Source organism: Amblyomma mixtum, chromosome 3 (genome assembly GCF_055824585.1).
Source record: "Amblyomma mixtum isolate Tamu chromosome 3, ASM5582458v1, whole genome shotgun sequence".
Taxonomy (NCBI): Eukaryota; Metazoa; Arthropoda; class Arachnida; order Ixodida; family Ixodidae; genus Amblyomma; species Amblyomma mixtum.
Window position 1 is genome coordinate 407,299,034 of NC_143014.1, and position 15,121 is coordinate 407,314,154.

General features: G+C 45.1%; 1 long non-coding RNA gene across 1 annotated transcript; it reads left to right on the plus strand.

Annotated features, from left to right (window-relative positions):
• The first annotated feature begins 3,304 nt into the window (after window positions 1-3,304).
• Window positions 3,305-11,782, plus strand: LOC149357527 (uncharacterized). Its single transcript, XR_016289908.1, has 4 exons — window positions 3,305-3,541; window positions 4,428-4,521; window positions 5,068-5,143; window positions 11,475-11,782. It is a non-coding gene; the product is annotated as an uncharacterized LOC149357527 (long non-coding RNA).
• The last annotated feature ends 3,339 nt before the right edge of the window (window positions 11,783-15,121 follow it).

Here is a 15,121-nt window from a genome sequence, read left to right on the forward strand (position 1 = left end):
ACGTTTACATCGCGACCATTTTTAACCAAGTCTTATCGCTAGTTATCGCGCGTTACGCCCGAAACACGCTCAGAGCGTGTTCTAGACATGCGTTTTGCCCTCTGTACAAACAACAAGCTGTGCAATAAGCACAGCCTCAGCTTTAAATGGAAAACCAATTACAACTTTAACTGTGATTCCTCCAACGTTATCTACCTCCTCGAATGCAGTGTGTGCAGTATACAGTACATTGAGCAGAGAGTTAACCCTCTATGAATTCGCTTCAATAACCACCACGCTCATACCTTATCTCTACCAAAGCCACCTAGACACTTAAGGCCTGCGCGCTCCCTCCGTGACGTCACCCAACTTGACCCAGCCGCTGCTGCCTGCGTCTCCTCCCGTGCAGGTGCACGGGCGTAGTGCGGGCGGTACTGATGTGGGGTAAAATTTTGATGACTGCTATTAAATTGCATTGGGCTAAAATGAAGCTATGCGTTGAATGGATGGGTTTTCATCCTATTAATAAAGGGATTGCTGGAATATTTTTGCGGTATATGTTTCACGTAGCATACCTAGATATGAAACTTCCGTAAAAGAAACGCCAGGGATCATAAGGAACAGGGGTCACAAGACTTTATTCACATATTTACAAATTATATACATATTTACAAATGGCAAGCTTTTTCCGTTCGTGCGCCAGCCCACACGATTCTATTAAAGATTCCATTTTAAGGTTTGAAATGTAGCTCGAGCGCATACCTGAAAAGCAGCGGAGGAAAAAGCCCTTCACGGACCAAAATATTGCCCTTTCTGTTCACTTTTTTATTTCAAGTTTGAACCAAGTTCAGTGCAGCTACTTGTATGCGACACTGCGCACCCATGTCATAGACGCCTTTATTCATTGCGCAAATGCATAGAATCGCTTCAATTACCTAAATATACCGAGCATTCTTTAGCCAAAACACTACGCACACTAAATATAGTCGAAACGTTGAATCAAGATGCGAGAATATATCTCGTTAGTGTATATATGCTCTCTGCAAAATTCGATGATATTCATAGGCATATTTATTTAACCATGACATGAACGCCCGCACTGAACTTGAAAATTTGTATCTATTCAACCACACAAGAACACTGCCTGGTACATAAGAGAAAAAGATATAATATTTACTGATACCAGCAGTCTAGGGCAAACATCGCGTCCCATGAATTTTAGAACCGCACCTTGTCCATACTTTAGCACCGTGATAAATTATTAGACTTCAACGATTGCTTCGATGCGCAGACACAACGTACAGTACCTTAGAATCTCGCCCAGTCCGTATGTCGACGTCGTCGCGGCGAACAGCACGCTCCCACGTAATCCTACACTCTAAGAACTGCTACTCCTCCATTAAGAGTAAAAGAGCCTCGCTACTCCTGCAGGTCTCAATCTACTCTCTCTACAAACGAGAAAGAGTGAAAGGTCCTGTTCACTCCTCTTGACAAAAGAGTAAAATGGCATTTCCACTCCTGCGTACTTCAAGGGAGTTCAGTGCTTGTTTTACTCCTCCGCCCTTACGGCCATACATTCGTAAGGGCGCGCTAGCTTCTCGGGGCCGGCCTGCCAGCCTGGATGCCGGCGTCAGAAAAATGCACTGGTATTGTTTGTTCACGACCAAAGCTCTGGGATAGAGTATCATTAGCCAATGTCGAGTTGTTGGTAGAAGCGATAACAGCCATACAAATTTCCTCCCATAGCCGCTTTGCTGCTGCTCTGGAGTTCGCCTGGCCTCTGCTATAGCTCCGCTCCTGAAGGGGTCGCGGAAACCGAGCATATATTTATTTCCCTATGACGCGGGGTTCAGAGTAAAACGGTGCCGAGGGTAGCACCTAAGTGCTGGCCAGTTTCGAAGCGCATTCAGCTACAGCATCTATGTGAAATCGGCTAGGTTTAGCGACGACAAGGGCAGCCAGCGAGCAGCGCACAGTTCGTCGCCCGGCGCGACCGCGGGCGGCGTCGTTGCCGAAAGCTCGGCTCGCTCAATGATTCGCTCCGTAGCTTGCGAATCGCGCACGCAAGGCTGGAAAATCGAGCAGCGACTGGCCTGCGATTGAGCGAGCCTTTATGCCCACGTTTGCAGCACAGGTGAACAAATTTAGCACACATGTATGCATGGAATATCGGCTGCGTTGCGGCGATTCTTAAGCTCGTCCTCGACGCCATCATCACCGTTCGGGTCGACCCGAGCATATCACTACGAGACATAGTTCACAATAAAACGTACTTACAATGCAAAGAGTAGCACCTCAGCGCTAGCCAGTTTCGAAGCGCTCTCAGCTCTGGCATCGAAGTGAAACCTCCTAGGCTTAGCTACGAATACGGCAGCCAGGGAGCAGGCCGAAGCTCGTCGCGCGGCGCGCTCGCGAGCAGCGTCATTGCTGAAAGCTCGGCTCACTCACAGATTGGCTCAGAAACTTGCGAATTGTACTCGCAAGGCTGGTAAATCGAGCAGCTAGCGGCTGGCCTGCGACTGAGCGCACGTTCGCAGTACAGGTGAACAACAATTAGCGCACGAATGCTTGGGATACCGGCTGCGTTGCGGCCACGTTAAGGCGATTCTTAAGCTCGTCCTCGACGCCATCGTCACCGTACGTGACACACAGGCTGAGAACTTAAATTCGAGTACGTGCTAAAGTAAGCTGCTCGTATTTCTCGGAACAATCTGAACTCGAAAAGACAGTTGCTTCTGTCGGCTTCCATGCATGTGGGCTCTTGATAGTGAAAGTACACTCGAACAGGATGCGGCGAGTGCGGGCCGCTGTTGCATATAAGCTAAAGTGTGAAGCAAGTATCGTCGTAGTTCCGTAACGCAGTTGATATCACAGTAATCCGCTTGTACGGGTCACATTTAAGCTCTGTTTCATGTAGATCTCCGTCGAGCATGCCAGTGTCGCGTTGAGTAATGCATCGCAGCAGCTCTTTGTCCTACCGCTCGCGTCGAACATATCCTTGATATGGACCAGTTTGCGATACGGTGCGTTTCTTTGCGTTTTTTGTCGCATTTAAGGGATTTTCGCTGCCGTCAATCGAAATTGCATTCCGTCAACAGCGTCGTCTGCGCCGTCGTCTGCTAGGACACCCGGGGATGGGATCACAGGATCGCAGCTTCTACAAACGACATGTCAGCAAAAGTATCTAAAAGCGCTTTGGTATTCGCATTTAATAAAGAAATAAAATGAAAAAATATAATTTGTTTTTGTTGCGAACACAATTCAAATATTAGTAATACAAAAAGCGCATTTGTAGGTTTTTTCAACGAAGCAAAACTGCAGCCGTCGTCACGTTTTGTGTTATTTGGGTTTTCGTAGCATTGTTTGAGTGCTCGTGCGGTGGACGTGTATGAAGAACACAAGTGTGTTTTGGAAACCAACGACGAGAATTACGCCCTGTCAACACTGGTGATTTTGAACGGGTAAAGCCGTGAAGAAAGGTAGCGCTACGACTTCTTGTCATCTGGAGAGGCAACGAAGAAGAATGTGCGGTTTTGCTAAGCCTTGATGAGCCGTCTGAACGGTGAGTCCCGTGTACGTTTCTTTACTTCTGATCTCTATTCGCACGCGTTATTAGTGTGCGCCTATATAGGGATGGCAGTGCAGGCAGTCTGCGTGCGGTTGCCTCAGCTATAATGCGTTAAGGCCGATTCACACGACGGTCCGTTGGCCCGCGGCCCGCGCACTACGTATTCAGGCGCGCTGTCGGCCGCGGCCACCAGTTATAACAACAGAGTTATGCGGTCGCTTGCTAGTGCTGCGAAAAACAACAGACAATGTTTACTACATTCCAATAGCATAGATTTGTGCTACGTAGGAGAGGATGATGAGCGTGCAGTGCCACGTTAGAGAGCGCTCTTGCTAGGCCAGCTGCGGACAGACAAGGGAACTGACAACGGTCGAGTTGCCTCGCGGCTGGTGACCGTCGGATTGATTTGTGCTACTTAGAAGATGACGATGAGCGGCAGTGCCGCGCGACAGAGCACTCGTGCTAGGCCAGCTGCCAACAGACAGTGCTCAGTGTGTGTACTCGTCGGATTAGTGCTTACGCCTTAATATTTGTCATACAATTTTTTCGGGGACAATGATCGCGTGTAAAAGGCTGGGGCATATCCCTTGCCTAGTCATTTGTAAATTTTTATCTGTGCTTCCCCATGGAACAGAATTTGACACAGTATTATGTCAAAGTTAGATCGTTCTTGCGTCTGCCCTGAGGTGTAGGTGTCGATGCTTCCTCGCCTTCAGATTTTGAGAACTGTTTGGAATGCAACTGCGCACTTATTTAGGATTTCAAGCTTTTTGCTATATCCCTCGTTTGTGCGGCCCGCTTTCAAGTCGTTCGCTATATCGGTGATGGTTTGTTATTGATTTTCACTTTCTCTTATTTATTCTTGGTTGACTGCCACCAGCTGTGCTGCCGGCGATTCTCCGCGCTCGGAACTATTCCCAGGCACGAGACCCTACCCACAGACCTCCCTGCACCACACTCACCAGTTTTCTTCGGTATTTTTTTCCCTTGCTTTTACTTGCATTGCCACTAGGCAGTTTTTATTTCTGTGCAGATTTGTTAAATGCAATACCAATTTTCGTTTCATGCTGTGATGTGAGATATCGTGCTTCTTGCTAATGAATGCATGCCTTTTCCATCCTCTCGTCATTTGTGCAAAGCAGACGGGTCTACTGGTCGCTACGTTCAATTTAAAAATACCTTCGGTGCTGCTCCAAGGCACCCTAGTAGTAATAATTAAATCCTGTGCATGCTATATTCGAATAGTTACGCTCTTTTCATCATGCATAAAAATAGTGGTATTCCAGCCTGCTCATCTTTCTATGCGGTTGTGACAGTCATGTAAATCTACTGAAAAAATGTATATCGGTGCATCACATACAATCTGTTCATTTCTTTTGTCATGGGCCATCTCATTGCTTTTTGTGTTCCTATGTGAATACCTTATTCTAATTTATGAAGCAGTACACAATTTCTTCTCTTGTCATTCATGACATTGTTACGGCCACTGACAACAGTTGCTCTGACATATTTATTTGCAGTTGCCAGCTGCCAGTATCTACTGGGCCATTCGTGCTTCCAGCTTTTGGCTGTGCTATCTCTCCTCAGCTGTTTGTGGTAGGTATTGTTTTCCAGTGATGCATACCTTACCTGCCTATTTAGAAAAATTTCGTAGACATAGGCTCACAGCCGGGTTTAGAAATGCATGCAGAGCTCTACGTGCACTTAGCAGCAGTACCTCCCTGTATAATCACATGAATCTGATCCTGAATTACATGAATGTAATTGCATGATCTGTATGAAATAGTCGCTCATGAAGCTTTTGACTGCTGCTGTTAACATAATGGAGTTTACACTGCTTCAGGTGCAGTGACTATTTCACACATGTTGCCTCTTATGCATATGTGCCCTCTGAAAGGGCGAACATATTCCTTTATCCCTTTAAAAAAACATTGTGTTCTATCATGATGCTTTACCGGTATTTCTGGTGTATAGACCAAAATGTCACTCAGTATTGTAACATGAAGCGGGAACTCAGTTTGTCCAATGTTTTAGAGGTAACATGAAGCGGGAACTGAGTTTGTCCAATGTTTTAGGGGTCCTAAAACATTGGACCAACACAGTTCCCACTCGAGTTATTGATCACTTCGCTCTCGCCCTACCATAAGCTTGCCGTCCAGGTTGGACAAATTGGTAGAGCGACTGCTCCAGTGAAGTGGTGGTTCTGAGCTCGAACACCGGACCAGGACGAATCTTTCTTTAACTACGAAGTTTCTGTGAAAGCTGTATAGCTTTCCTTTGTAGCGATTTGGCTGTGCTCGAGTGGATGTCAATGAGTAATTACTCCTTATTACAGATCTTTTGTCAACGCCAAACTGATTCAGTAGCAACAAATAGTAGAAGGGTAAAAGCATGCTGCTCCCAAAAATTCGTTAAGCATGTTATAAAATGTATGCTGTATTGTTTTAACTGCTGCAAAGAAATAACGGTGATGTTAGATGCCCAGCCCCTATTAGGTAAACATAGCTCGCAATTAACACAGTGGATCGAAAAGAAATATGTACTTCAACCCTCGCGACGACCCTCACCCCAGTAAAACAAAAAGTGCCAGTGTTGCCATACTTGAGAGCTTTGATCTTTAAAAGTGCAGTAGACTGCTACTCAAAGTTGACAAAAAAATGCGTCTCGTTTTCTGCATGTGCATTCCACAGTGCTGGTGCCATTTTCACTGGCCATTGACATTCAGTCGCATGATGTGCACCCCGCTCCTCGAGTTGATTTTGTTTGTCTTGTGAACCTGCCGTCAAAATCAGTGCAGGATAATGCTTCCCCAGTTGATCTGCAGTTAACCTTGTCCTTTGCCAGCTGCTGTCACCCTTTCTCCACAGAGAAGGGCGGTGGGAGTCCAAGCCAGGTGGAGTTGAAATATTTGACTAGTAGTGGACAGGGATCCTGCGGTTTGTTGAGGACACAGGTAAATTGGAGACTTATGGAAGAATTTTTTTACCAGCCAAAAAAGACGCATACACAAGAGAGAACCGCACAGGACAAGGGCTGGTAAAAGCCGTAGTCCTCTGTGGTTCTCTCTCTCTTGTGTATGCGTGTTCCTTGGCGGGTAAAAAAATTCCTCCGTAAGTCTCCAATTTGCCGGCTTCCTCCACAGATTGGAGGATCCCTGTCTGTTACTAGTCAAATTTCACTACTCCACCTAGATTGGACTCCCACTGCCCTTCTCGAACTTTTGAAATCCTGTTGCCCTAGCAGATCATCAGCTGTCGGTTGTATTACTTTCGCTTCAGTGAAATTTGACATGTAGCGGACAGGGATCCTAGAATTTGTGGAGTACACAGGCAAACTGGAGACTTATAGAAGAATTTTTTTACCAGCCAAGGAAGACGCATACACAAGATTCGTTGTCTGTGTTTTACTACTGAAAGTTCTAAATGCGTGCAAAAGTGTATCGTGCATTCGCACGTATTTTGAAAACTCAATTTTTGCAGCGTTAGGTTTTCGGAATTGGAGCTGTAGCATTGCCGCCACAGAATCCCGCTCGTGAACAAAGCGCACACTTATTTGCTAGGTATATATTCGGTATACCGCAACCAGTACACGTCACTGTTTGGAAGGTTCTGTCGCGAAATTTCTGATTGTGCAAGGTAGCTTTTCTTTTAAATTCAAGCGCTCTCTATTTGCTTTTTCCTGTGCATATTCATCGGTCGTTTCAATTCGGAAGCGTTGGTGCTGCAAGACGTGCATACGGAAGCTACGTTTGTGCACAAAGCTCCTGAATTTTTGAAAGCGCAGCTCTGACAGTTCTCGTTGTCATAAATAAGTACAAAGCAGCCTAATCTTTTTGGACACACCATTTCATGCTCTTAGCTGTTTCTGAGAAACAGGCTGCCTTTTTTTCTGTTTTTGGTGTGAAACATTCCTAACAACTTCTTTCTTTCTCCATGCACAGATAGCCTATGCATACACGGGCAGCTTGATTGCAATATTTAGGGCAATATTTATAACAGGTGCAGTGAGCCTTGGTGCATGTGGACAGAAATTAAGCTAGGGTGGGGTGGGGTATTTTCGCACAGGGTAATGTTATGCGGAGGGTCTGGCGTATTGAAACCGAGTCTTTCTGAGCTCTTATTAGACGTCCCAGCACCAGGACAGTAGTTGAGGCTTTTCTTCTTTGTTGTCCAGTCAATGGTTTCCATCACATAAAATAGCCTTAATTCTAGCTATCCCGTGGCCGTCTAACAGAATGATGCAGATATACTGAAGTGATCAGTGTTGCATGAAAGTAGTGAGAACATTGCAAATGCAAGACAACTTCATTGGTTTGCAGTGCACTAACGTGGCAGTCATAGAGAATTACACATTACATTTGCAAATCTAAATTGTGCATAATAGTATGGACTGGCACGTAATGTGCGAAGTAATCACAGTTATCTCGTTCATGCCAAATGCTAGTGTCAAACATTGTCAGTATTGCATATTTATAAAGAGCAGACATGCTGTGCCTAACTTGTCGTTGGATAGATTTTATTACTATGAAAGCAAAAAGTTTACACATGGCTGTCGTGTTCTTGCGTGGGAAGTAGTATTATCTTAAATGAGTATAAACACCAAATTTTTGGTTATGTGTGTTCTTTGTAGCGACGTGCTGGGCATTCGTATACATAGAATTGTTGAATAGTATTCGTCTCCAATCGCTAAATAATTACAACCAGATTTCTTTTCTTCCCTGTTTCAATAGCATAGCAATTGCTATGACATCAGTGTTCAGTATAGGTTATGGAAGGCACAAAAAAGCTACGATATCGCTACTTCATCATTTTAATTAGTTACAATGCTAAAGCCAGCCTGCCTTAAGAGTCGGAATCACAATGAATGACGAAGCCGCAATTATATTGCAGTTTTCCTCATGCCTCCCTTGGCTTATACTGACCTTTGATGCCATTGCTCAGTTTTTAAAAGTGAAGCAGGAGAGAGAAGATATTTAATTACAAATTATTTAGCAGTCATAGGCAAATACTGTGTGGTTATCCGTGCATAGTAATCCCTTATGCATCATTAAAAAAAAATGTGCAACTGAAATTTGCTCGGCTGCTGACCCAAAAGACGCGGGTTCGATCCCGGCCGCGGCGGCTGGAATTTCTTTGGAGGAGAAATTCTAGAGGCCCGTGTACTGTGCGATGTCAGTGCACGTTAAAGAACCCCAGGTGGTCGAAATTTCCGGAGCCCTTCACTACGGCGTCTCTCATAGTTGAAGTTCAGAATGGCGCAAAAGACACACACACAGGAAAAAAGGGGATGACACAAAGAGCGCCTACTACCAACTGAATTTATTTCGGAAACACCCTCTTTTATAAGGCAAGACATATCAAACACGAACCGGAAGCAGAAAAAACACATATTCATGGTTTGATTTCACATTTTGAAACACCATCGGCAGAAAAGAAAAAGCCACAAGAACAAAAAACAGAATCTAGAACTACACGTGCCCGTCTAAGAAACCCAGCTCCTGGCGGCATAGTTTAATCGATGAAGTGCTAATGCTCGTCAAAGATATCTTTGACAATGCTGTTGCTGATGTTCTTAACATTTTTAGAGACAGTTCTCAAGGCCTTACCTTTACTTGGGAACTGCCTCAAGAGGGTAAAATCCAGTTCCTGGACATTCTGTTTGATTTTTCTAAAAAAGACCATGTGTGTTGGGTGTACAACCCCCGTTCTAAGAAAAGCCTCATGCCGTTCAGCAGTGCCCACTCCAAACTGGTCAAACGCAGCATTGCCATCACGTGCCTACACGCAGCTCTCTCGAAATCCTGCGATCATTGTGTGCAGGCCGGCTTTGACAAGCAGCTAGTGAGACTGGGTAGCGCTGGCTACCCGTGTATGATGATAACAGCGATATGTGAATCTCTGCTACAAAGAATCAAGGTCACTTCTAGCGGTGATACGCAAAGCAAGCAGGAAGACAAGAGGCCTGTGGTGGTAATTCCGTACATGCATAAGATAGCGCACAATATCAAGAAGGTAGGGGGTCGATATGGTGTAAATGTGTTGTTTTCAGCACCATGCAAACTTGCAAAAATTTGCTCCATGATGAACAGACGACCCCGAAGATGCGCTATCAAACATCAGATACGGTTCACTGAATGCAAGTCCGAAGTCGTGTATCGCATACCGCTCAGCTGTGGATCCGCCTACATTGGCCAGACTGGCCGGTGTTTCAATGAGAGAGCTAGCGAGCACAGAAGAACAATTAAAAACAATGACAGGGGCAACCTGCCGGATCACTGTAGGGAGTGCAGAGATTGCGGACCGATGCTGGAACAGGCAACGTTTATCGGCAGAGGCAAGGAGCGATTTGAAAGAGAGATTATAGAAGCATACCATATACAGAAAGCTGGGTCCACGTGCATTAGCACTTCATCGATTAAACTATGCCGCCAGGAGCTGGGTTTCTTAGACGGGCACGTGTAGTTCTAGATTCTGTTTTTTGTTCTTGTGGCTTTTTCTTTTCTGCCGATGGTGTTTCAAAATGTGAAATCAAACCATGAATATGTGTTTTTTCTGCTTCCGGTTCGTGTTTGATATGTCTTGCCTTATAAAAGAGGGTGTTTCCGAAATAAATTCAGTTGGTAGTAGGCGCTCTTTGTGTCATCCCCTTTTTTCCTGTGTGTGTGTCTTTTGCGCCATTCTGAACTTCAATCATGAACCAACTAGCCCCAAAGCAAGTTCGTCTCTCATAGCCTGGGTCGCTTTGGGACGTTAAACCCCATAAACCAACCCAAACCAAACTGAAATTTGTTGTCTGCCTCTTTGAGATGAAAAATTTTGAATTTTTCCTTCACTATTTTAGAGCATGAAATTCAGTTAATGGTATCTGAGAAACAGGAATTGCAACAGCCATTTCTCTTCAGCAAGAAAACTGTCATTGGTTTAGGTGTTTTCCCGATTCAAGGTTACCTTATATTTTAAACTGCACAATGTATTATGTGACAAGAAACCGTCAAGCACAATAGGTGTGGTTTTAAAAATGACTGGAAGTGATAAGGGAATACATTTACTTAGAGCAGGTAGTGACCGCTGATCCGGATCATGAAGGGTAATAACTAGAGGAATATGAATGGGGTGGAGTGCATATGGCAGGTTCTCTCAGATCATGAATGGCAGTTTTTCAATACCCCTCAAGTGAAAAGTATACAACAGCTGTATCCTACCGGTATTCACCTATGGGGCAGAAACGTGGAGGCTAACGAAGAGGGTTCAGCTTAAGTTAAGGACAACGCAACGAGTTATGGAAATAAAAATGATAGGCGTAACGTTAAGAGATCGGAAGCGGGCGGAGTGGGTGAGGGAACAAACGCGGGTTGAAGACATCCTAGTCGAAATCAGGAGAAAAAAGGGTGCTTGGGTAGGGCATGTAAGACGAAGGCAAGATAATCGCTGGTCCTTAAGGGTAACGGAGTGGATTCCAAGAGAAGGCAAGCGTAGCAGGAAGCAGCAAAAAGTTCCATGGGTGGAGGTTTGCAGGAACACGGTGGACATAGCTGGCGAAGGACAGGGTTAATTGGAGAACATGGGAGAGGCCTTTGCCTTGCAGTGGGCGTAGTCAGGCTGATCATGATACTTGCAGAAGAGCTTGCTCATGTTAAAATTTTCATTTGGCAAATATGTGCTTGTTTTACATGCACACAGCTTTTGAAAGGACTAGGATAGTGATAATTGTATTGGGCTTAATAAAATTGTAGCTCTGAATGAAGGTTTGCAATGAAAGGTGTCTGCACTTGGTCACAATATAGGTACACACTAGTGGCGACATGACACACACGATCAGTACATTCTAGTTGCATTCTTTCTTTTTTTCCATGGGGTTATATGCAGGATAGTATGAAAAGGGCATTGGAATTGACTCTTACTTGCATTATTTTCATTCATGTTTGCAGGCACCCGGAGAAATGCACGCATAGCCAAAGCTCCTTCACTCAGCCGAGCAAGCTACGGCATCATCCAGCATCTTAGTTTCTTTTGAGCGCTTACAGCTCACTGCGGTGGATTTGGTAGATGGGTTTACTTTGCTTTTGGCAGTGTTCTTGGCATTTAATGTCAAGTACACCCCAAAAACAAAGCGGGTTTGTCTGCTGCTTGAGACACTAATGGGGCTTGATCCTAGCGAGCGCCTCCCGAGCGTGTTTTGGGCAGCCACAGCAATCACAGCAATGACTTGAGAAATAAAAGTTATCAGTGTTGTACATTTGTGTCATTTTTTCTTGAACCATTGTTATTCCCAACGCAGACAGAGCACCATACTAATGTGCAAACTGTAGTGTAGCCATAAAGTAGTAGTATGAGCAAAAATTATTCTACTCAAAGATTATAATCCCTTTTGCTCATTACTCTTTTGTAGATGTAGCGCAGGTGGATCCTGCAAAACATGACCAACTTGCTCTGAAGAATATGTGAAATAAGAAAATTAGTAGGATACATTGAAAACACGTGAAACTCCTTTTGAAGGAGTAAAATAAGATCTGGGCTGATACTCCCTGAAGGAGTATAGTCACTCTAACAAACGGAGTCCTGGAACTCTACCTGAAAGAGTAGTAGGATGCTGTTTCAATGTGGTAGCTTTACTCCCTCGGAGGAGTGCCTGTACTCTATTGCAGGAGTAGTACAGTACTCCTTGAGTAGGTGTTGGATCACTCTTTGTCCAGAGGGAGTAATTTTATTCTGGAAAAAGGAGTGGAATATGGGACAAGCGAATACTCCTTCAAAGTGTGTTCTGGGCACTCCTCTGCACTCCTTTAGTTCTAAGAGTGTACGGGAGTCTTTTGGGAACGAAAACACACGCACTTTTGGCCCGTTGTCATAGTTTCCTCTACAGTTGGGCACGCAGCAGCGACCCATTGCTTCAACAGCAGGTCACGACACGCAAAGATTTAGGTATCACGATGACAAGCAATTTCCTAGCCAGCACTCACGAACGCAACAGCAATAAAACGCAGCAGCGCACGCTGACATGTCCGGCTACACGACTACGGAAGGGTGCAGAACTGGTTGAGGGAAGAAAGGAGGCGTCTCAGTGTCGGAGGAATGCGGAGGGGTCAGCGGTCAAAGTGGCTGACGTCAGAGCGGGGGGAAAGGAAAGCGCGCAGGCCTTGAGAATTCAAGATGGCGCTGTCTCTACCCAACCTCCCCTTGTCTAAACAGAGCAATGAGAAAAAACACCTATTTGACGCATTTAAATTAACAGACTTACAGAGTGGGTTCCACAACACCCGGGAACGGCAGCAACGCGAGTCGTACTTCATTTATTAGTTGGGAACAATTGCTCACGGCATTAACGAAAGCCTGGGCGTTTCGTCTTCAATCCGCCTCTTGCAAAGCCAGTGCTGACCTCCTGAGTCCCGGCTTGACATGCCTCGACCGTTCCTCCCCTTTCGAATCCTTTCCAAGCTTCCCCCCACACGCTTACACAGATGTACTCATCCCACAACGCACTCTTCCCTTCCCCAGTTCGACTATCTTGACGAGCGCGGCGCAAAGAACCGTCGCTTATTAAGCACTACCGCCATTCATAGTGGCCCCACGCGACTTTCTTCCCCAAAGTCGCCTACGTGTCTGGCTTTTTTTTTGTGGGTGTGTGCATTTGTGCGCATCTACAGCCCACGTGTGTTTAGTTAAATTCCACTCTGCCCGCCTTGATTCATCGTGCCGAAGGAATTCCATAAGGGGAAGTACCCCGCGCTTTCCACATTTGTTTGGTTTTATTTTGTTTACTCGCTTACGTCATCAACAAGTGAGTGCGTCTCAAATCTATTCTGTGCTTCGGCCACTGTCTGTTTCCATGCACTTTACTCGCTGCCGCTACATTGCGACCCAGGCCACCGTCCATTCTTCCCTCCCGCACTTTTTTTCCCGTCTTTCTTTTCTCCCCGCGATCCCAGACGTGGGTGGCGGGCGACGACACTTGTTCTCCCCGCTTCCTCTCCAGTTTTTTTTTAAATTTTTTTTCTTTTGAGCTGTTCTTCTCTCCCGCATGGTTTACTTGCTGTTTTGGTCCATGTGGCGGACACCTGTACAGATGCCAACCCAAGAACTTCAGTCTTGAAAAAGGACAGACTCTGTCCGAAACGTCTACTCGCAATAAATGTTTACCTAAATAAAGCGTTTCTGTATATATATATATATATATATATATATATATATATATATATAAGCAAACAAGGGAAGGGGAAGAGGGGCTCGTTATAAATATGACAGAAGCCAACAGCCACAGACACCAAAGGGCACAGGGGATTTTTTTTTATTTTTTTTTAAATTTATTTATTTTGTGGTGTTGATCAATTTAGAATATTACTGAATATGTTATCGCTTAAAGCTAATTCATTACAAAAGCAGAAGAAAAAACAACCACATGCCGCCGGTGGGATCCGAACCCACGACCTCCGAATTACGCGTCCGGTGCTCTATATATATATATATATATATATATACAGAGAGAGAGAGAGAGAGAGAGATACGCGAAGGATACATGAAATATGAAAAGGTTTGTAGCTTAGAACAGTTTAATGATGTTTCGGCCGCGGGACCGGCCTTCGTCCATGAAGGGCTACAGGAAGACCGGTCCCGCGGCCGGAACGTCATTAAATTGTACTAAGCTACAAATGTCTTCATACATTCTGCTCGTGTATATATATATATACATATATATATATACATATATATATATATATATATATATATATATATATATATATATATATATATATATATATATATATATATATATATATATATATATATATATATATATATGGTGCTTCACCTAAGAGTTTACACAATTTTTAAAAGTAGGCTTTTTGAGTTTGAAGAGCGCTTTTTTCGGCAGAGCATTGTCAGTGGTGGAGTACATCGGAATACGGCTAAGGGCGAACTAGCAAGCTGGTTAACTAATTTTGAATAGTTACTTTTTAACTCTTATTGTTACGCTCCTTAATTGCTGAGAGGCGTGCAGCCCACCGTGAGTAATATCCATATCAGTTTTTAGAATTTCGAAAACGCGGGTACTGTGACGACCCCACATAACGCGCAGGTCCACACGGGACGGAGAGGCAAGAAGACACCGTATGGCTCAGTTTAAACAAAATGATGTAATCAATAATTATACATGGTACATCAGAGGCTGGGGTGTCCGAGCTTACGTGGCGACGCCGTCATGGGGGCGATGGATGGTCTCCGGAGTTGCGATCCGTCGGTGGCTGGCAGAAGCTGCGCGCCGTCCGGCTTCGGCGCTGAAGGACCCTCTTCCGTGAACGATCTCGTCCTCTGCGTGCCTTTCGTCCGCACTCGCCAGCTATATCTGCTCCGCCGGCCACGCCCGATCTCCTCTTCCCGACTGGAATGTTCCTTTCTTCCTCCTTTCCACGGCGGCGCCCTGCGGCATCCCCGACATCCGTCGTTGGAATGTCGTTTGTCTCCCGCCGGCAGCTTTCTTCTCTTGTCCTTGTACGGCCAGGCATGCCTAATTGGGCTGGCTTTCCCTCCGGCCGGCGCCTTTGCTGTGGTCGCTTCCGTTCAAGGAATTTCGCCGGAG